General features: G+C 46.0%; 1 pseudogene; it reads left to right on the forward strand.

Annotated features, from left to right (window-relative positions):
• The first annotated feature begins 643 nt into the window (after positions 1 to 643).
• Positions 644 to 2105, forward strand: LOC117854479 (uncharacterized; annotated as a pseudogene).
• The last annotated feature ends 21782 nt before the right edge of the window (positions 2106 to 23887 follow it).

Genomic DNA, 23887 nt, shown 5'->3' on the forward strand with positions numbered 1-23887 from the left:
TCAGGCCAAGCGGCGGCGGCGGCACTCCGGACTCCGGTGGTGGCGGCCAAGCGGCGGCGCGGCGGCTGGAGGGGCGGAGGCGCGGCCGCGGGTTGCGGGCGGCCGGCGCAGTGCGCCGTGCGCGCGGCGCGCAGGCGCACGGAGCTGGAGCGGCGGCCGGCGGGCCGGCGGCTCCGCGGCGGCCGGCGAGCGGCGAGCCGGAGGCGGCTGGGGGGCGCCGGGGCGGAGGCGCGTGACGCGTCGGCGGCGGGTCGCGGGGCGCGGGGGGCCGGCGCGGCGACAGCCTGCTCGGCGCCTGGCGCGCGCCTCACGCCGCCTGCACGGCGCACGCAGCCAACCACGCAGGGAGCCAGGAGCGGCGGCCGGGCCGGTGGCTCCTCGGCGCCCGGCGGGCCGGCGGCCGGCGAGCAGGCGGCGGCGTAGGCCGCCGTCCGACCCCCCCGGTGACCACGCGGTGACCTACTGGTGAAATTTTCTGCCCCCAATTGTTGGTGAAATACTGAAATTGAGGTAATCATTTTCAATTTTTTGTCAGATTGGAATAGCACATCAACTTGCAAAATGTAGATGCTCACAAATTTAGTTCAATGTGAAATTGTAAATATCTGATAACTTGAAATTGTGTAACTTTTAGGTTTGAACCATGAAGAGGAAGGGTAGTGCCGCTACTGATTTGAGGATTTTCATGGCAAGGGCTGCTGCAAAGAAGAGACAACCTGAACCGGAGAATGTTAATCAATCTTGCAATGAAAGTCAAATGCAAGTAGTGTTATTCCAAGGACAAAGTGTTAGTGAAACAAGCACGGTACCACCTGAACCTGTGAGATCTAATCAACCACCAAATGACGGTACAACAGGAATTGGTGAATCCATACCCGTGGAAGAAAATGATTCTAGTGATGAAGACAAGAATGATTATGGCATTGAGCATGATCCTGGATTGAGGGCTCCGATCTCAAGCTATGATGTCAATGATCAAGATTCAGTTAGAAGGGCATACATTGCATTGGAGCCATGTCAACCAAAGATGAAGAGGGATGCTTTTCCGCAACATGATTGTGGAGGTATGCGCCACTTCCAACATAAGTGGTTTGCTGAATTTAAGTGGATTGAGTACAGTGTGGATAAAGATGCTGCATTTTGCTTTGTTTGCTATTTGTTCAAAGATAGCTACAAATTTCCTGGTGGAGATGCTTTTGTTGTTGAAGGGTTTAGAAATTGGAATATGAAAAGGAGAATTCATAGGCATGTTGGTGCTATCGATAGTGCTCATAGTGAAGCTGAAGAGAAATATAGATTGTTCACGAGACCTAAGGCATCAATCCGTGAATCTGTTGCATCAAACACTTCACAATTCAAGGCTAAGTATCTGGCTCGCTTGACATGGTCACTTAAGTGCATAAGATTTCTGTTGCGTCAAGGGTTTGCTTTTAGGGGTCATGATGAAACAAAGGATTCACTCAACAAGGGGAATTTTCGGGAACTTTTAGCATGGCTAGCAGGAAACTTTGAAGAGGTTAATCTGGTGGTACTAGAGAATGCACCACAAAACTGTCAGATGATAGATCACAAGATCCAGAAACAACTCATTGATGCTTGTGTTCATGAAACAACCAAATTTATCATAGATGAACTTGGTGATGAGTGTTTTGCAATTCTTGCTGATGAGTCAAGTGATGCATACCTACTGGAACAATTGGCTCTTTGTTTACGTTTTGTTAATAAAAAAGGAGAACCAGTTGAGCGGTTTCTAGGTCTTGTCCAAGTTGAAGATACTACATCATTGACTCTTAAAGAAGCAATTCAGTCCTTGCTTATGAAATATCAATTGCCCCTATCCAAGGTACGTGGTCAAGGGTATGATGGAGCTAGTAATATGAAGGGTCATGTTAATGGTTTGAAGAAACTAATTATGGATGAGTCCCCTTCTGCTTATTATGTTCATTGCTTCACCCATCAACTTCAACTAACACTTGTAGCGGTTGCTAAGGAGAATACTGATTGTGATTGGTTCTTTGGGCAACTTGCTTATTTGTTGAATGTTCTAGGGATGTCTTGTAAAAAGATCCGTATGCTTCGCATTGCTCAAGCTGAATACATGATTGAAGCATTGAAATTGGGTGAAATTGAAACCGGGCAAGGATTGAATCAAGAGATGGGCTTAGCAAGGCCAGGTGATACACGATGGGGATCTCACTACAGAACAGTAATGCATGTTATGTTCTTGTATCCTTCAATCAAGAAAGTTCTCTTTAGGATTGGGAATGAAAGTAAAGGGGCTGAGGCTAATGGGGCTCAAACTATGCTCACAGTATTTAAGTCCTTTGAGTTTGTTTTCCTGCTACACTTGATGAATGAAATATTTGGATACACCAATGACTTGTGCAATGCTTTGCAAAAGAGGGAGCAAGATATTGTAAATGCAATGGATCTTCTGGAGTTCACAAAGGTAGAACTGGATGTTTTGAGACAAGATTCTGGATGGCAAGAATTTCTTACCAAGGTCACTTCTTTTTGTGAGAAGCACAATGTTAAAGTTGTTGACATGAATGGGAAGTATATTCCTATGCAAAGATCAAGGCAGTTCTACAGAGGTGCCATTAATTATCACCGGTTTCATGCTGATATATTTTTGGGTGTCATTGATAGACAAGTTCAAGAGCTCAATAATAGGTTTGATGAGGTAAATACAGAGCTACTTAGATGCATGGCATCATTTAGTCCAGCTAATTCCTTTTCTGCTTTTAATGTTGAGAACTTGGTTAAGCTTGCTGGGTTCTATCCACATGACTTTGAATTTCAAGAAATAAACCAGCTTCATTTTCAGTTGCACCACTATATCAATGATGTCAGAAATGATGAAAACTTCATAAATTTGAGAAGTCTAGCAGAGTTGTCTATGATGCTAGTTAAAGAAGGAAAGGTTTCTCGGTATGACATTGTTTATAAACTTCTCAAATTGGTGCTTGTTCTCCCTGTTGCAACTGCTGGTGTTGAGAGGGTCTTTTCTATAATGAATTTGATAAAGAACAAGAGAAGAAGTAAGATGGGGCAGAAATATTTGAATGGTTGCTTGGTCACATTGATTGAAAGGGAATTCTTCATGCAAGCTAAGGATAAAGACATCATCGCTCATTTTCAAAGCATTGCAGAACGGAAAGTTGTCCTATAGCTTGTAAGTTGTAATCTTTGTTACCATTTTATTGTTTTAGTCTCTATTTATTTCACATGTTTCCACTTTGATATGTTGATCATTAGTAGCTAGACAATTTCAATTTCTGATAAATTTTATTAATCAATGATGCTGCTACCACTTAATTATTATGTGTTATAAAACTATAATTTAGTCTGTCATTTTTTTTTCTTGCCATCTTCAATTTTGAATACCCATAGTCCAAATCCTGCGCCCGCCACTGCGAGGATTTGTTTATCCGAAGTTCAGATTCACCATACTGAATCCTACGTCTCCGTTGAGGAGTCTATTGGAATACGAGTCTATTTCAACTCCCTTCCAACAAGCCGGGTGTAACGACCTCGGTTAAAAATCCTTCAAGTTAATCTTAATCCGAGTCCCTGATCCCCTGTCTCAGCTTTACCAAGTCTAAGTGCTCAACCTCCAGTTCAGTCCCGACCATTGTGATCCGACCCCTCGCCGTTTTTCCCCAGTTCCGACCCCGCCGACCCCAAACCCATACCGCCGGATCCTTTTAAGTCTCCCCACCGTATCCCTCTCGACCTGAGCAGTGGACCAAGCGAGACTGACCGGTGGACCCACGAAATCTTTCTCCCAGATCTCCCGCGACAGACGCACTCGAGTTGCATGCCCGCTTCAGAGTTCCCTTGCCGCGTGGCTCAACTCCTCCGACGCCTGCCGCTCCGCCTCGTCGCCGGCCATGACCAGATGGATTCTCGCGCCCCCTTCCCCAATTGCAGCGGAAGCTCCTCTGCTACCCTTTCTGTAGCACCTCGCCGCCCGCGCCCATCATCACCTCACCAGATCCCGGCTACAGAGCCCAACGCCGCCCGTCTTTTCCATCGCCCCTCCACAGTCGCGCCGCCCCGGTCCGCGCTCCGCGACGATTCCTCCTCCATCAACCCAGACCATGGCAGCGACAACTCCTTTCCCCGCCCTGTCAGAGCTTCACCCCCGACAATCTGTTGCTCCACGCTCGCCTGCGCGACCGCAGCCGCCTGTCTTCTCACCTGTGCGCTCTCGTTTCTAGCGCCATTTCCCGGGTCACTTCCATCAGATCCACCGCACGACGCCGCCGCCTCCGCCAAATCTCAACCACCGGCAAAACCGTGCCTGCGCTGCCCTGTCATCGGTGCCCAATGACCGCCGGTGTCATCCCCGAAGTCCTACTCCACCGCCCTCGTCGCTCAATCACCGCACCGGCAGCGCACTCCATCGTTTCTTCCCCGGTCCTTGCACCGCTCCAACCTTCTCTCTTCCGCGCAGCTATAAAAAGGGAATGCCGGAGCCCCGCCGGAGTTCCCCTTCGCCATCGCTGCCCTCCCGCTTTGCTCCCTGTTCGTGCTCGCAGCGCCACCGCCTAAGTTCTGAAGAACTCTCCGCTCCGCTCCACACCGCTCTCTCAATCCGCCCAGCCTCTTGTTCCCCGTGCTGCATAGAGCTTGCTTGTGGTTCACAAGAAGCACCGCCGCCGTCGGAGTACCACCGGGCATCATCGCGGCTGCCCAATCCTTAGTCTTTCCACCCAAGCTTGTTCTTTCCCGACCCCAAGCTTCATCTACCATACGAAGGTAAGCTGCCGACCCTTTGTTCGTCTCGCCCGACCCCTCCTATCTGCCCGACCCCGGTTCCGTCTCGCCCGACCCTGTCTGTTCCGCCGACCTTTCTCCATCTCGCCCGAGAGCTCGGCTGTATCTTTTTCCTTGAACCGAGGGTGTATGTGTAAAACTTGGGGACTTTTCAGCGTTAAGTCTGAGGACCCCTAGCACATCTATTCCTCTAGATCAAGGGTTTGATCATAAGTTCCTTCCCATCCGACCCTTATATCCTCATCTCCACCAACTCAAGCGAACCTCCCCACCCTCCCATAACTTGCCTCAAGTTTCTGGGCTCAAACTTGCAAGTGTTGCTGTTGAAATAACCGTCTAAATGCTAACCAATGCATTGCATTTGTGTAGAGCGGCGTCTCACTGATGGCTTCTACGAGCTGCACTCGGTGCCAGAAGATGAAGGTGTAGCCGAGCTCCTGCCTCCAGAAGCTGACGCCGCCCAAGCGGAAGAGCAGCTTCCCTCCTCCCTGTTCGAAGGCAAGCCCCGGATGCATGAATCCCCTATGTTTTACCAAACTTGCGCATGCCTTCTTTATCATGCTTGTGCATTTACGTATAGGAGTTGTTTGGAACCGTAGATGCATGACTTAGTTTTCCCTTGACCTGAACACTAGCTATTAGACTGAGTAGATGCTTTTGCTTAAATAGGAAACAGTAAAAGCCGAGTGATTTCCTGTCACTCGCGAGTTGTAGGAGTTGGCTGTTTTCCTTCTATTACAAATATCAGGACGATGGACGGGGCAAAGTTGTGGGTAACTCTTGGGTGGTCGGTTGATCGCTCCGTCTGTCTATGAAACTTGCTAAGGCCCGACAGTGGTGGTGTTCGTGATCAAGTGTTTGAAAGTACTAATCTCATACCTAGTATGGGATGGGGAAGCCTAGTACCTGATTGAACTAGGGCGTGGCTTATACCCCTGCTGTCCCTGGAACGAGGTTCCCATGGTGCATCATGTGGGTGCAAGTGCGGTCACAGTACGGTAGAGAACGGGACTGTGGAGCATTGCATGCCAAGGGAAGTTTGGACCTGACACGTGCCTGGGAATTGATGGGGACGGCCGACACAAGAAGCGACCCTTGTGGTGCGCGGATGTCGTGAGATTAGGTTCGCCATGCATGGTTAAGAAACTCGAATCGATTCGTCTGCCTCTCATAGTTTGAGACTACTTGATCGCTATGTCACCCTGAGTAACAAAGGAATCTGGTGATGACATGGTCTTGATGATGATATGTATACCCTTTGGTTGGTTCTATGTTTGCTTAGAGTAAGTTGCTAACTTAGATTGGATAATGAACTTAGAACCGGAGCTAAAACTTGAAAGTAGGGGTACACCTAGCGTTTTCGGCAAACAAACCCCTCAGCCAAAAAGCCTTGCATGTCTAGAAGTGGTGGAGTAGCTTCCTCCCTATCGGTTAAGTCTTGTTGAGCTTAGTAGCTCAGCCTTGTTGTGGCTCTTCTTTTTCAGGTGAAGTCGCTGTCCCTAAGCCCTCCTCTATTGGCGCTTGGCCACCCCAACTCCCTCCGGGTTGGACGGTTGAGTGGGATCCCTCCTCGGACGGCGAGGAGAGGGATCACTGACGTCCCGGTTGGCCTCACCAGGGATGTCCGACCCCGACGAAGTAGCTTCCGCTTGTTGTTTTACCTTCTGTCGTTTTCTTTTGAACCTTGTAAACTCATTATGTTTTATGGCCAAACTAAAATGTTTAATTCGCTTAACTCAGTGGACTTGTTGTATTCTTTGGAACCGCTCACCCCCGTGTGAGTTTGCTATTCGGACCTGTTCAGTGGTTAAATCGGATGAAATTCGACGGCGCTTCGTATTTACTTGGTTAAGGCATGAGTGTCGCATATCAGGCGGCTAAATCATGTTTAATCAAGCAAATCCGAAGTGGATCCACCACACCGAGTCTCTTTCAACCACTTTTCTCGTCTCTACTAGTTGATGTTTTTTGTTGCGGAGGCAAGATCGCAGCCCTCACAAACTTGCTGCTGCTCACCACATCTTGGGAGCTAGCCGACAACGCCTAGCCGTACAGGAGGCACACCTTCAAGAGTAACAAATACTTCAAAGACTCTCTCGACGTGAACCACAAGTGCTCAAGCTATGGATTGCTCTTTTCAGCTTAGTAATGCTCACACAAGATGACTCTCTCAACCCAAGTCAAAGATTTCTCAAGAATCACTCAAGTCTCACAAAGAGAGGTTGGAGAGAGCTTTTCTGGTCACTAGATGATGTCCAAGTCATGTGTAACCAGCAGCCCACCAAGAGGGGGAGCAAAGCATATATATAACCCTACAAACCAAAAACTAGCTGTTGGAGCTAATCAAACCGGTCAGACTGGTTGCTAGATCGGTCAGATCGATCTAGTTTGAAAAACTACCCGTTGCCCTTAGACCGGTCAGGCCGGTCTGCCAAACCATGGCAGAGTTTCCCGTTAGCTCACTGAACCCCTAGACCGGTCAAACCAGTCTGCCAAACCAGTTAGACCAGTTTGGCTAGGTTAGCCCCAAAACTCTCAAACACTCACTCTCAGTCCACCCACTGGTTGAATCGACTATTGTTAGCTGAGCTGGGACATGTAGCTCACTTAAGGGTTTTCTTAAAGCCAAGCTCACGTAGGTCAACTAAGAGTACTTTTGGTGTTGTCAATTAGCTAATGTTGCATCTCTCTTGATAGTACGACTTACCCATACTCAAGAATATATAAAAAGACTATATCATCCACTTGAACTTGTAAGTCTTCATCCATGCCATACTTTGGTCAATAGTCATTTGAGGGCTCTCAACATAGCTTTTATCATGAGCACATCCATCTTGAGCTAGTGACTTAAGATTTTCCCTTCTTCATGATAGGATATACTTGAATCCTTAAGTCACTCCATTTTATCAATCACAATGGATTAGATGCATTGCATTGCTTCCCTCGGTAAGGCTTAGAAATGATACTTCGAAATCCCCTGGATACTAGCCACTTCACCTTAGCCAAACACACATAGTCCAAGTCGTTGCTTGACCAAAGCTTGCTTAGTCCCTCGCTCTAGTATCTCGCTTGATTTCTTCACCTATTCTTGCCACTTTGAGTTTATCTTTGCTTTTGACATCAACAATGAAATCCCATTTGAAATCCTCTTCAAATGCTTGTTCTTGATTGATAAAGAATATCTCATGAATTGCAAACTTCCAATAACAAGACTAATATGTAACACATAAGCTCATGTCTTTTTATCATATGCACATGAAGTCTTGTAATATCCTTTTGTGAACATCACTATACTTGTCAATCAAGCTATCACATGATTTGGAGACTTAGATCAACCATAAAATATATCCCCAAGTTTTACTTCACCCTTGCCTGTCATTGATCATACAATTTCATCACGGGATCACATACTTGCTTGCTTTTCTTTATTGTGAGTCATATAATACATATTCAACTTATGAGATAATATCACATCATAAATATGAGAATAAAATCCTGCTTACAATCTTAAGCAAACAAGTTAGTCCTTTAATCATTTTATCATTCAATTCACCAAAACCCACTTAGGGGCCTAGATGCACTTTCACATAGTACACTCTACTCAAGGTTCCAATTCTTCTTGGGAGTTTAGGTACACTGTGCATAGAACTAAATCCCATACAATGTGTATGTATGTTATGCTTGTATGATCTGTGCAGTATATAGGAAGTACATATGAACCTAGAGCTAACTCTTAGACCTTCTCCCTAGCTTAGTTATCCTGAGATGATTCTTCTATGTGTGTCGCACTACCCTATCTATCATTATTCTAAACCCTATCTTTTGTAGTGCATCTACTCATCTTATGATATACTCATATGCATCGTATACTCTTTTGACCTACCTGCCTTCCTTTAGGAAATACTGATGTGAATTCGGATCTTTTGATGAGAGAAGGTGGATAACTCAATTTGGGGATGGAGAAGATGTTCATAGCCTGACTACAACCATCCAAGGATGATGTGCCTTAGCAACCGATACACCACCTTCAATGGTCGCTGTGATCTTGTGGAGCACGATCAACCAAACCACAAGGGTAATTCCTGCAAGCAATCGAGGAACAAGCAAGAACAAGTAGAACAAGAAACTCAATTGCAAATATGGAGATAAAAACAAATGGAAATTATAAAGTTGGGGTTCTGAATCGAGTAGAACGGATGGTCTAGTCGACACACGCGTTTATAAGGAAGTAACAATGGCTAAACTTACATCTAAACAAAACTCAATCTGTTTGTGGTAGATCTAATCTTTATTAATACCTAGGAGGACAACCAGGGGGGTCCTTAGTGGACCCAACTTGATACAAGGCCCATCGGGCCAAATATAGGGTGACACATCATCGTAGGCAGAAAACATCTCTGGAACAAATTGACGATTGTGGCAGCCTCAGAAAAGATATGGCCATGAATCTAGATCCATATAAAAATAAACTTGATATGGATTCTATAAAGTACTTGAACGCCCCAATCCAAGTCCATATGCGACCGTGGTGACCGTCACAAGTTGGTGCTATTCTGCAGTCCGAATCCAGCCTCGAAACGTGTTGGATTTGATCTCTTTCTTTCCATTGGCAAAAGTGACAAGGTGGCTTGGTGGAGGATGTTGGGAATACTTGGACTTGATCCCCAATCAACTTCTTTTGTCCTTATTTCATGTGTGTTTAACACTCTTTTTGATCTACGTATGTATTTCTGAAAATGTCAATGAACACACACCATGATGCAGTATCAATTCATCAAATGTATCAAATACAATCATGACAAAGAATTGTTTCACCTTTCAATCAAAAGTTGTTAATGTGTTTGTATCCAAGCAAGTGATGTTCTCATCAAATACGATACCCTTGGGAATACTCTTGGGTGAAATGCTACAATGTATATCCGTGCGCTTACGGATTTATTTGTGATCGTTAAATATACCAACATGTATTTCTAGCGCCGTTGCCGGGGAAGGCACTAGTTAAAAGTTTTTTACTTTGCATATGTTTATGTTCATAGTTGATAGATCATTACTCAAGCAGGCTAACCTTGATTGTCTTGTCTATCTTTGATGTGAAGACATGTAGTGTATGACTGGTTTTGACTTGCCGACAAACTTTAGTGATAATCCGAAGTCACTTGTCAGAAGGGTACGATCTCATGTCATTCCTCCCCAGATTATTCTCTCGACAGTCGACCCAACTTCCTTCGCACAATCTACGTCCAACATGATGGTCCAAAAGATTCTTTGTGAGTACTCCGCTCCCTCAACCTCTCAGGTTCTGAAAGGCCCTAAGGTGAACACGGGGAATATGAATTTCAAGATCAAGATAGGTATCATTACCATGGTGTAGGCTAGCCCCTTCTATGGGAAAGCCAATGAGGAGGAAAGCACCCATCTGCAACAGTTCCTAGAGCTTTGCAGCACTTTCACCATTAGAGGGGTGAGTGAAGATGCTATTCGTCTCTGACTGCTCCCATTCTCTCTTCTTGGGAGGGTGAAGCAGTGGTTCTTGCCACATGGAGGTGAATACATGGGAAAAATGCTCTGCAACATTCCTCGCAAAGTTCTTTCTGTTAGACAAAAACCAATGCCCTTCGTGGAAGGATTTTGAGTTTCCAGCAAGCACCCTGTGAGTCAATTCTTGAGGCGTGGCAAAGGCTTCAGGAGTACATCCTGGCCTGTCCTCACCACGAGATGGATAATTGGCTCATCCTTCAGAACTTCTACAACGGGTTGACTCCGACAGCCTGAAGCCACCATGATGCTGCTGTTGGAGGAGCCTTCTTCTCGCTGACTATTGAAGCTGCAACCACATTGATCGAGAAGATGGTCTCTAACCAAGGGTGGAGCGATGAATGACTCCAACCCCAACAGAGAGGTATGTATTGTTGGGATACGAGGTAGGCTACACTAGCGCAAATCAAAATTTTCTACCGCGTAAACCAGGAAAACTACCGTATAAGGATCACGGGATTACCACTCGATGCACTGATGCGGAAGATGTAGATTCGCATCGATGCAGTGAAGTCGATCAGCGTAGTCGAACGTAGTCGATCACGTCGACGTCCAGCAGCTCCTCAGCAGCTCGTCCACGTGCAGCAAGATCGCCCTCGTGCCGCGGCTCGTCGTGGCTTGTCGACGGCTCGTCGTAGCTCGTTGGTGGCTCGTCCAAGTGCTGCCGGTGCAACACCTCCAAGGTATCCACACGTGTAGGGAGAAAGCATCACAAGCCGAACTGCTAGATCCACCAGTTGCAACAGGTGAGGGCGTGGGAGGCACGACAGATGTATTTTGCCAAAAAGGTGTAAACCCTAGGGCGCCCCCACCCCTCTATTTATAGAGGTTCCTAATGGGCCTCTGGGTCCAAGGCCCATTAGTATTTCGAAACCTAATCCAACTCGGATAACATCCGAATTGGGCTTGCAGCCCCTTAAGTGTGTGACCCTATGGGTTCGGATACGTATAGACATGGCCCGAGTACTCCTACTCGGCCTAATAGTCTGTAGCGGCCTCTAGCAAGACGTGCCAACTCCTATACGCACACGAAGATCATATCAGACGAACCGTCACAACATTATGTACATGCTATTCCCTTTGCCTCACGATATTTGGTCTAGCTCCAAGCCGATCGCTCTTTCTCGATCCTGTGATTCGGAATCTCTTTGTAGGTTAACTCTTAACCGTACATAGCATGGCCATGCATTTTCAGATTCGATCACTCGAGGGGCCCAGAGATATCACTCTCAATCAGAGAGGGGCAAATTCCATCTTGATTGACCATGTCTCACAGCATGCTTCCTGACAAACCTGAAAGCTACCTTTATAACTACCCTGTTACGGTGTAGCGTTTGATAGCCCCTAAGTGAGTCGATTCACATCTCGAGTACATGCGACAATCTCAAATCTAAGGATAAAGCATACTTGTTGTGTAAAGCGAGAACTACTTCTCGTGTTGGGTCAGTCCTAGCATATGTCTCCACATGTGCCCACATTATTAGTTTAACATCTCTATGTCCATGACTTGTGAAACATAGTCATCAACTAATACATGTGCTAGGAATGTTATTTCCAATCAGCAATATGTCATCCACATATAAGATTAGAAATACTACAGAGCTCCCACTAACCTTCTTGTAAACACAAGACTCTTCTTCGTTCTTGGTGAAGTCAAACCCTTTGACCACTTCATCAAAACGAATGTTCCAACTCCTAGATGCTTGCTTCAATCCATAGATGGATCTCTGAAGCTTGCATACCTTTCCAGCATTTTTCGGATGGACAAAACCCTCAGGCTGTATCATATACACGTCCTCAGCTAGGTTTCCATTCAGGAAAGCTATCTTGACATCCATCTGCCATATCTCATAATCGAAATATGTAGCTATAGCTAGAATAATCCGAATGGACTTAAGCATCACTATGGGCGAGAAAGTCTCATCGTAGTCAACTCCTTGAACTTGTCGATAACCTTTTGCGACAAGTCGTGCTTTATAGATGTGAATATTTCCATCCATGTCCTTTTTCTTCTTATAGATCCACTTGCACTCTATGGCTTTAACACCATCAGACGGGTCAACCAAGTTCCAACTTGATTGTCTCCCATGGACTCTATTTCGGATTGCATGGCACTCTGCCATTTTTTGGAGTCTGGGTCCATCATTGCTTCTGCATATGTCGCAGGCTCATCATTGTCCAACAATAATATTTCCCACATTTCGCAGAGCCTTGCCGACCTTCGTGGTTGTGGCATCACATGCTTTCTTGTAAGCATTCTTAGCAGCAGCAGGTGCATCATCAGCAGGTTCTTCTAGTAGTGGGTTGTCTGGAACATCTTCCTTTTTCTCAGCCCTAAGAACAATTCTCAGGTTTTGGATCCAATCCGAGTGGTTTGTTCCATTCAACTTGTCCTTCTCAAGGACCGAACGCAAAGCAAACGGTGTAGTGCTGCTAGGTGCCATTTAATCTACAACAAAAGTAATGCAAAATACACTAAGACAAACGTATCCATGATAGAGCAAATCACATTAAACTATTTTAATAGAATCTACTCCCACTAAAATCAATATCCCTCTATTGATACTTAGTGATTTAGGATCCACAACTAACAAGTCTACTAGTGAGCTTTAGCATCACCGCTAGCAAACAAGGTAGATCGGTAAGCAACTTTTGCTAATCATATCACATATGACTCCTGTTGTTGGGTGACATCTCCATATCTCGGCGCCCAACCTTTATGCCCCAAGGTCCTTAACTATTAAGATAACCTTGTTAAGCAAACCAACCCTTATGCATGTAAGTGTCCGACACAAACCTGTCTAGTCAAGGAAACTAGTGGCACCCTAATTTCATAGACCCACCACTAATTGTACAAGACATGGGACGGTGCAAGTTTTAGTTGGGAGGGCATACTAACTTAAACTTTGTGAGGGATCGTTCTACTTCTAACATCACATCATGCAGAAAGTAAAACATAAATAGAATAGCATTCACACAGTTGTGACACAGTATGGCCCGTTTTCTTATGGTGATCTCCATCTCCACAAAACCTGTTCACCATGGTGATCTCCATCTCCATGTTCCATGTACGCCATCCTCCTGGTGATGAGTCCTCCAAGAACTATAACATGCTATTACGCCTAATAGCTTATAAATAAGCTAGTAATGAAGATTACATAGTTGCTTTGATCATCACAGATTGGTACGCAGACCATTAAATACATTAAAGTGACAACACATATGGCTCCAGCCGTCTTGCCGTACGCGCGAGACGCAGGTCACGAATGAGTTACACACATGTATCACATACACAAAGGGGCCATACTGATCACAAGATACATACATCCTGCAAAACAGAGTTAAGCGTCCTAACGTTCCAAACTTTGGAGGCCCAAAACTCTATCTTCCAAGCCAAATTTGGGAAATCTAATTTCGCCGAAAATGGCCAAGCCTTTGAATTTCATGTGTAACTTTTTGTGTAGATCAATTTTCATATAAAATTTGTCCCGATCCGAGATCGTACCGAAAAGTTATGGCTGATTTACCGAAGCACACGCACACGGCAAAATCCTGACCCGGTAGTAGATCCAATCTACTATTGCACATCTCATGCGCCTGGCGTATGAACCTGGATTTCGATTTGACCAATCACATTGATCTTCGCTCACTGTAACTGGAATTACGTGTATCACTTAACTCCGATGGCAGAAACCCCGGTAGGAGTATGTCGTTACACTACCATTGCAGCAAGAACACGAAATCAGGACATAGATCAAACTGAAAACTCGCATATCTCTATATGCACACATCCCGAATCCAAAACAAAGCAGCTACAGCTCTGATACCACTATGGGGATACGAGGTAGGCTACACTAGCGCAAATCAAAATTTTCTACCTCGCAAACTAGGAAAACTGCCGTATAAGGATCACAGGATTACCACACGACGCACTGATGCGGAGGATGTAGATTCGCATCGATGCAGCGAAGTCGATTAGCGTAGTCGTACGTAGTCGATCACGTTGACGTCCAGCGGCTCCTCAGCAGCTCATCCACGTGCAGCAAGATCGCCCTCGTCGGCGGCTCATCGGCGGCTCGTCGTAGCTCGTCGGTGGCTCATCCAAGTGCTGCAAGCACAACACCTCTAAGGTATCCACACGTGCAGGGAGGAAGCGTCGCAAGCCGGACTGCTAGGTCCACGAGTTGCAATAGGCGAGGGTGTGGGAGGCGCGCGGCAGATGAGTTTCGCCAAAAGGTGTTAACCCTAGGGCGCCCCCACCCCTCTATTTATAGAGGTTCCTAACGGGCCTCTGGGTCCGAGGCCCATTAGTACTTCTAAACCTAATCCAACTCGGATCACATCTGAATTGGGCTTCCAGCCCCTTAAGTGTGTGACCCTATAGGTTCGGATACGTATAGACATGGCCCGAGTACTCCTACTTAGCCCAATAGTCGGTAGCGGCCTCTAGCAAGACGTGCCAACTCCTATACACACACGAAGATCATATCAGATGAACCATCACAACATTATATACATGCTATTCCCTTTGCCTCACGATATTTGGTCTAGCTTCAAGCCGACCGCTCTTTCTCGATCCTGTGATTCGGAATCCCTTTGTACGTTAACTCTTAACCGTACGTAGCATGACCATGCATTTTCGGATCCGATCACTCGAGGGGCCCAGAGATATCACTATCAATCAGAGAGGGGCAAATCCCATCTTGATTGACCCTGTCTTATAGCATGCTTCTTGACAAACTCGAAAGCTACCTTTATAACTACCTTGTTATGGCGTAGCGTTCGATAGCCCCTAAGTAAGTCGACCCACATCTTGAGTACATGCGACAATCTCAGGTCTAAGGACAAAGCGTATATGTTGTGTAAAGAGAGAACTACTTCTCGTGTTGGGTCAGTCCTAGAACATGTCTCCACATGTGCGCACATTATTAGTTCAACATCTCAATGTCCATGAGTTGTGAAACATAGTCATCAACTAATACATGTGCTAGTCTAATATTCATATGTGTCCTCACATGAACTCCGACTAGGGACAACTTTAGAATAACCATACAAGTAAAGAGTTTCGCATACAATTCACATAATTGCTGATGAGGACACCACGAGTACATCTACACCAGCAGCACCTCAAGCGCCTCCAGTTGCTCCTCCACCTCAGGCACCTACAGTTGATCATCCAGTTGGGCCAATCACTCGGGCCCGTGCGAGAGAATTAAACTTCATCATGCTGTTAAGGAACGAAGGCCTAGCAGAATAAGAAGATGGCCCAACAAGGGCAGCCCAGGTGGGGTGCCTAGGGTTGGGAGCCGCGGCCCTTCCCCTGGTCGCGTGCACCCCCCTCCTGCCGTGGAGCCTCCTCCGGACTCTAGGGGCTACGCCCCCTTTATTTAGTCAGATTCCCTTTTGATTACGACTTGAGTTTTGTTTTACATCTAGCTTTAGCTACTCTCGAACACGTGCAAATACGCGCTGTCCTTGTGTGATTCAGAACTCCACCTTCGAGTGATATTTAGATTGCTCGCCTCTTTTTCTTGTTCGTTCTTTGATTGCGGACAGGAATCGATCTTCGTGATCAAGCTGATCTTGCGCTGGCAAGGTTGGTAACCACAGGGAGTTGGTTCAGCGATTGCATTGGCGCTTCGGGTTCGCTCGTCGTAGTCGGATCGTGAGGGTCTACTTCCACCAAGTCGAATTTATCTCCACTCACCGAAAGATCGGGCACTCCGACTCTATCAAGTGGTATCAGCTTTCCAGGTTGATCGGTGAGTTTTACCGAGTGTTTTTCCCTTCCTACAGTCCACAAAAACCAAAACAACTTTTTCCAGGTTAGATCCTTGTCCCAGCAACTGTTTAGCCTCGCACATTCTTTCAATAAGTGTCTTTGTTGAATTTGTGTGCCTACTCGTTCAATTGTTGCTGGTTACTTGTGTTTAATCTCTTGTTTCTCATTTTTTCTTCTAACCCTAGTTTTCGCCGCTGCCGTTCCGCTGCTCGCCAATCCTACCACGCCGCGCCCACCGCCCCCAGCCCCCCCCCCCCGTCGCGACATTCGCACCGCGCCATCCCACCCCTCCGATCGCCCCCTCCCCTGTCCAAAAAAAAAGATAGAAAGCAATCAAAAAAACAGGAAAGTGCAAAAAAAAAAAACAAATCCAATAGGGAGAAGGAAGGTGATCCGGTTTTGTTTTGGTGGAAACTCCCCTTGCGCATGCCGTGAACCCCCCTGGGTCACGACCCTCCGGGGCACCTCCGCACCCCCCCACGCATACCGCCCCACGCACCCCATGCCAGTTTTTCATATCCGTATCTCTCTTTCTTGGTACATTTTTCTGAGGTTCGCCTTACTCTAGAGAGAGAGAAAAGTGTGTGCCGCAATTTGCTGTTTGAGATCCTCTGTGTTCATATTATCAGTTTTGGGGCACCCTGAAAAAGAAAAAAAAATAGAAAAACAAAAGAGGTGCGCCCTCTCCACCTTGACCGTTTCTTTGCCTGTGTTCTTTCGGTTTCCCTTGTTACCAGCAACTCTTGTTACGTGTTTGGCACTATATTTCAACTTTGCATTATTGTCTGATTGTGCTAATCCTTCAATTGAGTGCAGCCTTCCCAGAACTCCACATAGTTCTACGACGCGCATATTTTGTTTCTCCAGGCAATCGCTCCTCCAATCTTTCACGAGTTCCACCGGTTGGTTGCAGTTCACCCCTGTGTGCGTGGTAAGAATGGATAAGAATTTGATAACAGCACTAGTGTGAGCACCTTGTGAGCCGTTGCACCCCTGTTTTGTCATCGGTTTTGTTCTTGTCTTTGCGCTAACCATGGCAGATGATGTCGACGCGGGGGCTAACCAGCTACAGGGCATACAAGCACAAGTTGAAGGGCTTGTCACGGACATTCAAATGATTCATGCAGGGCTGGACTCGACGATCTCCTCGATGACCGAGCGGTGCGATCAGCTAGACCTTGCACAGACGGCTGCTAAGGCCACACTCGACACGGTTGTGGCACGCCTCGATGCATTGCACACAATTGTCACAGAGTTGCAGCAGGGTTATGGTGGTGACTCGGAACAGGACGATACCGACCGCCGAGGCCGTGCCCGCCGCGTGCCACGTCGTCCCAGTAATGATTCCTTTTCCAAGATTAAATTTAAAATTCCACCTTTTAATGGCAAATATGATCCTGCTGCATATCTTGATTGGGAATTAGAAGTTGAACAGAAATTTTCATGCCATGATATTCTTGCTAATTCTCAAGTTAAAGCTGCTATTAGTGAATTTACTGATTTTGCTTTAATTTGGTGGCGTGAATATAAACACAAACATCCCAATACCATTCCAACCACTTGGGATTAATTAAAAGCTGCTATGCGCCACAGATTTGTGCCTTCTTATTATGCCTGCAATTTGCTGTTCCAAATCTGTTGAGGAATATTTCCAGGAATTACAAATAGGCATGATTCGTTGTGGGTTATTGGAGGAAAATGACGCTGCTATGGCACGTTTTCGTGGTGGTTTGAACCGTGAAATTCAGGATATACTTGATTATAAGGACTACACAGATATGACCACATTATTTGAATATGCTTGCAAAGCTGAACGTGAAGTGCAGGGACGCCGCTCGAAGACATATTCTAACTCTTTTGCAGGTAGAAGCTCGACATCCAACTCCGCACCCACTCTCCCTGCCCCACCCACGCCCAACACTACACCGCGCGAGAGAACGGCCAAACCTGCAAGCGCTGCCCCTTCCACAGGCGCCGCCCCTCCCACAGGCCGTACACGGGATATTCAGTGTCATCGTTGCAAAGGTTTTGGCCACGTGATTCGGGACTGTCCGAACAAGCGCACTTTGCTTCTTCGTGACGATGGTGAGTACTCTTCCGCTAGTGATTCTGAAGATACTCGACATGCGATGCTTGCCACTGACCATGCAGCTATGGAGGTACATGTCAACCCGGGCGACGCCGATAGGTATGAAAGTCTTGTTGTGCAGCGTGTTCTTAGTACACAGGTCGCCCCGTCTGAGAAGAATCAGCGACACACTCTTTTCCATATCAAGGGCATTGTGCAGGAGCGGTCGATTCGCATCATCATCGACAGCGGCAGCTGCAACAATTTGGCGAGTACCACGCTGGTTGAAAAGTTGTCTTTACCCACTCGTAAGCATCCACATCCATATCACATTCAATGGCTTAATGATGGTGGGAAAATTAGAATTACTCGATCAGTCCGTGTTCATTTCTCCATGGGTGCTTATTCTGATTTTGTCGATTGTGATGTTATTCCCATGGAAGCATGCTCTCTGTTACTTGGGCGACCTTGGCAATATGATACTGATAGCTTGCATCATGGTCGTTCAAATCACTATTCTTTTATGTTTAAGGGTCAGAAAATAATTATACATCCAATGACACCTGAACAAATTCTTAAAGATGATCTTGCTAGAGCTGCTAAAACTGCTAAACAACTTGACGCATGGCCATCTGTTAATTCTGAAATCAAGTTGAATGCTCCTGTTTTGCTTGCCACACGTGCTGATTTTGATGAGTTACGCGATGCTCCTTTGCCATGCTATGCCCTTATATGCTCTAGTGTGCTCGTTTCACTTGATGATGCACCATCTTTGGATATTCCCCCTGCGGTTGCTAACATTTTGCAGGAGTACACTGATGTCTTTCCAAAAGATTTGCCACCGGGACTCCCACCACTTCGTGGCATTAAGCACCAGATCGACCTCATTCCCGGCGCACAGCTTCCGAACCACGCACCGTACCGTACAAATCCGGATGAGACGAAGGAAATCCAGCGCCAGGTACAAGCGTTGCTTGACAAGGGTTATATACGTGAGTCTCTTAGCCCTTGCTCCGTTCCCGTGTTACTTGTTCCAAAGAAAGATGGCTCATGGCGTATGTGTGTAGACTGTCGTGCTATTAATAACATTACCATTCGCTACCGATACCCTATACCACGCCTTGATGATATGCTAGATGAGCTTAGTGGTGCCATTATTTTCACTAAGATTGATTTGCGTAGTGGTTACCATCAGATTCGCATGAAATTAGGTGATGAATGGAAAACGGCTTTTAAAACGAAATTTGGGTTATATGAATGGTTGGTTATGCCGTTTGGTTTGACAAATGCTCCCAGCACGTTTATGCGTTTGATGAATGAAGTTCTGAGGCCCTTCATAGGATTGTTTGTAGTTGTCTATTTTGATGATATCCTCATTTACAGCAAGTCTATGGAAGAGCATTTAGAACATTTGCGTGCTGTTTTTGATGCGTTGCGTGCGGCCCATTTATTTGCTAACCTCGAAAAATGCATGTTTTGCACACAATGTGTCTCGTTTCTTGGCTATGTTGTTACTCCACAGGGTATTGAGGTGGATAGCAGCAAAATTGATGCCATTCGGGAGTGGCCTACACCGACGACGGTCACACAAATTCGAAGCTTTCTTGGCCTTGCAGGTTTCTACCGCCGGTTTGTTCGTGATTTTAGCTCCATTGCAGCGCCTCTACATGAGCTTACAAAGAAGGATGTTCCCTTTGCTTGGAGTGATTCGCAAGAGGTTGCGTTCAGCACCTTGAAAGATAAGTTAACCAATGCTCCTCTCTTGCAGTTGCCTGATTTTACTAAAGTGTTTGAGCTTGAATGCGATGCTAGCGGTATTGGGCTAGGTGCTGTTTTTTTACAAGAAGGTAAACCGGTTGCTTACTTTAGCGAGAAATTAAGTGGTGCTAGCTTGAATTATTCTACTTATGATAAGGAGCTTTATGCTTTAGTGCGAACTTTGCATACTTGGCAGCACTACCTTTGGCATCGCGAGTTTATAATTCATTCTGATCATGAGGCTTTAAAACATATTCGTACCCAAACAAACCTTAACCGTCGTCATGCTAAATGGGTAGAATTCATTGAGTCTTTCCCTTACATTATTAAACACAAGAGCGGGAAGGAAAATATCATTGCTGATGCTTTGTCTCGTCGCTATACCATGCTGTCACAGTTAGATTTTAAAATCTTTGGCTTGCAAACTGTGAAGGATCAATATGTGTGATAGAGTCGGAGTGCCCGATCTTTCGGTGAGTGGAGATAAATTCGACTTGGTGGAAATAGACCCTCACGATCCGACTACGACGAGCGAACCCGAAGCGCCAATGCAATCGCTGAACCAACTCCCGATGGTTACCAACCTCGCCGGTGCGAGATCAGCCTGATCACGAAGATCGATTCCTGTCCGCAATCGAAGAACGAACAAGAACAAGAGGCGAGCAATCTAAATATCACTCGAAGGTGGAGTTCTGAATCAACAAGGACAGCGCGTATTTGCGCGTGTTCAAGAGTAGCTAAAGCTAGATGTAAAACAAAACTCAAGTCGTAAACAAAAAGGACTCGGACTAAATAAAGGGGGCGCAGCCCCTGGAGTCCGAAGGGGTCACGGCGCCCAACCCTAGGCGCCCCACCTGGGCTGCCCTGTTGGGCCATCTTCTTATTCCGATGGGCCTTCGTTCCTTAACAGCATGATGAAGTTTAATTCTCTCGCACGGGCTCGAGTGATTGGCCCAACTGGATGAGCAACTGTAGGCGCCTGAGGTGGAGGAGCAACTGGAGGCGCCTGAGGTGGTGCTGGTGTAGATGTACTCGTGGTGTCCTCATCATCCTCCCCTTCTTGAACTGAAGTCGTCCTCGACGGCAACTCCTCATCTTCGCCCACATACGGTTTCAAATCTGCAACATTAAAACTCGTGGAAACACCAAACTCCGCAGGCAGGTCAAGGATATAAGCATTATCATTAATCTTGGTTAGCACTTTAAAAGGACCAGCAGCACGTGGCATCAATTTAGAACGACGTAAGGTAGGAAAACGATCCTTCCTCAAATGCAACCAAACCAGATCACCCGGTGCAAAAGTAACATGTTTTCTCCCTTTACTACCCGCAACCTGATATTTAGCATTAGCAGCAGCAATGTTTTGTTGAGTTTGCTCATGCAAGCTAATCATTTGATCAACATGTGCAGCGGCATCTATGTGTGGGGTGTCCTCGGCATCAAGTGCAAACAAATCAATAGGCGCCCGAGGAATATAACCATAAACAACTTGAAAGGGACACATCTTTGTAGAAGAATGTGTTGCATGATTATAAGCAAACTCAACATGAGGCAAGCAATCTTCCCAACGTTTCAAGTGTTTATCTAAAACAGCCCTAAGCATAGTGGACAAGGTTCGATTAACCACCTCAGTTTGTCCATCAGTCTGAGGGTGACAAGTGGTGCTAAACAGCAATTTAGTTCCCATTTTGTTCCATAGTGATCTCCAAAAATGACTGAGAAACTTAGCATCACGATCAGAGACTATTGTATTTGGAATACCATGCAAACGAATAATCTCGCGAAAGAACAATTCAGCAACATTGCTAGCATCATCAGTCTTATGACAAGGTATAAAATGAGCCATTTTGGAGAAACGATCAACAACCACAAAAATACTGTCCCTCCCCTTCTTAGTTCTAGGCAATCCCAAAACAAAGTCCATAGAAATATCAAGCCAAGGGGAAGTAGGAACAGGCAAAGGCATGTACAAACCATGGTTGTTTAATCGTGACTTAGCTTTCTGGCAAGTAGTGCAGCGGGCAACAAGGCGCTCAACATCAGCGCGCATCCGGGGCCAAAAGAAGTGGGCAGCCAGCACTTCATGCGTCTTGTAGACGCCAAAGTGCCCCATGAGACCGCCTCCATGCGCTTCCTGTAACAACAAACGACGAACCGAGCTAGCTGGAACACACAGCTTGTTAGCGCGAAACAGGAACCCGTCCTGTATGTGAAATTTGCCCCATGGTTTGCCATGAAGACAGTGGGCGAAAGCATCTTTAAAATCAGCATCATCCACATATTGATCCTTCACAGTTTGCAAGCCAAAGATTTTAAAATCTAACTGTGACAGCATGGTATAGCGACGAGACAAAGCATCAGCAATGGCATTTTCCTTCCCGCTCTTGTGTTTAATAATGTAAGGGAAAGACTCAATGAATTCTACCCATTTAGCATGACGACGGTTCAGGTTTGTTTGGGTACGAATATGTTTTAAAGCCTCATGATCAGAATGAATTATAAACTCGCGATGCCAAAGGTAGTGCTGCCAAGTATGCAAAGTGCGCACTAAAGCATAAAGCTCCTTATCATAAGTAGAATAATTCAAGCTAGCACCACTTAATTTCTCGCTAAAGTAAGCAACCGGTTTTCCTTCTTGTAACAAAACAGCACCTAGCCCAATGCCGCTAGCATCGCATTCAAGCTCAAACACTTTAGTAAAATCAGGCAACTGCAAGAGAGGAGCATTGGTTAACTTATCTTTCAAGGTGCTGAACGCAACCTCTTGCGAATCACTCCAAGCAAAAGGAACATCCTTCTTTGTAAGCTCATGTAGAGGCGCTGCAATGGAGCTAAAATCACGAACAAACCGGCGGTAGAAACCTGCAAGGCCAAGAAAGCTTCAAATTTGTGTGACCGTCGTCGGTGTAGGCCACTCCCGAATGGCATCAATCTTGCTGCTATCCACCTCAATGCCCTGTGGAGTAACAACATAGCCAAGAAACGAGACACGTTGTGTGCAAAACATGCATTTTTCGAGGTTAGCAAATAAATGGGCCGCACGCAACGCATCAAAAACAGCACGCAAATGTTCTAAGTGCTCTTCCATAGACTTGCTGTAAATGAGGATATCATCAAAATAGACAACTACAAACAATCCTATGAAGGGCCTCAGAACTTCATTCATCAAACGCATAAATGTGCTGGGAGCATTTGTCAAACCAAACGGCATAACCAACCATTCATATAACCCAAATTTCGTTTTAAAAGCCGTTTTCCATTCATCACCTAATTTCATGCGAATCTGATGGTAGCCACTACGCAAATCAATCTTAGTGAAAATAATGGCACCACTAAGCTCATCTAGCATATCATCAAGGCGTGGTATAGGGTATCGGTAGCGAATGGTAATGTTATTAATAGCACGACAGTCTACACACATACGCCATGAGCCATCTTTCTTTGGAACAAGTAACACAGGAACGGAGCAAGGGCTAAGAGACTCACGAATGTAACCCTTGTCAAGCAACGCCTGTACCTGGCGCTGGATTTCCTTCGTCTCATCCGGATTTGTACGGTACGGTGCGCGGTTCGGAAGCTGGGCGCCGGGAATGAGGTCGATCTGGTGCTCAATGCCACGAAGTGGTGGAAGTCCCGGTGGCAAATCTTTTGGAAAGACATCAGCGTACTCCTGCAAAATGTTAGCAACCGCAGGGGGAATATCCAAAGATGGTGCATCATCAAGTGAAACGAGCACACTAGAGCATATAAGGGCATAGCATGGCAAAGGAGCATCGCGTAACTCATCAAAATCAGCACGTGTGGCAAGCAAAACAGGAGCATTCAACTTGATTTCAGAATTAATAGATGTCGATGGTTCAAGTTGTTTAGCAGTTTTAGCAGCTCTAGCAAGATCATCTTTAAGAATTTGTTCAGGTGTCATGGGATGTATAATTATTTTCTGACCCTTAAACATGAAAGAA

This window comes from Setaria viridis, chromosome 1, assembly GCF_005286985.2.
Source record: "Setaria viridis chromosome 1, Setaria_viridis_v4.0, whole genome shotgun sequence".
NCBI classification, from domain to species: domain Eukaryota; kingdom Viridiplantae; phylum Streptophyta; class Magnoliopsida; order Poales; family Poaceae; genus Setaria; species Setaria viridis.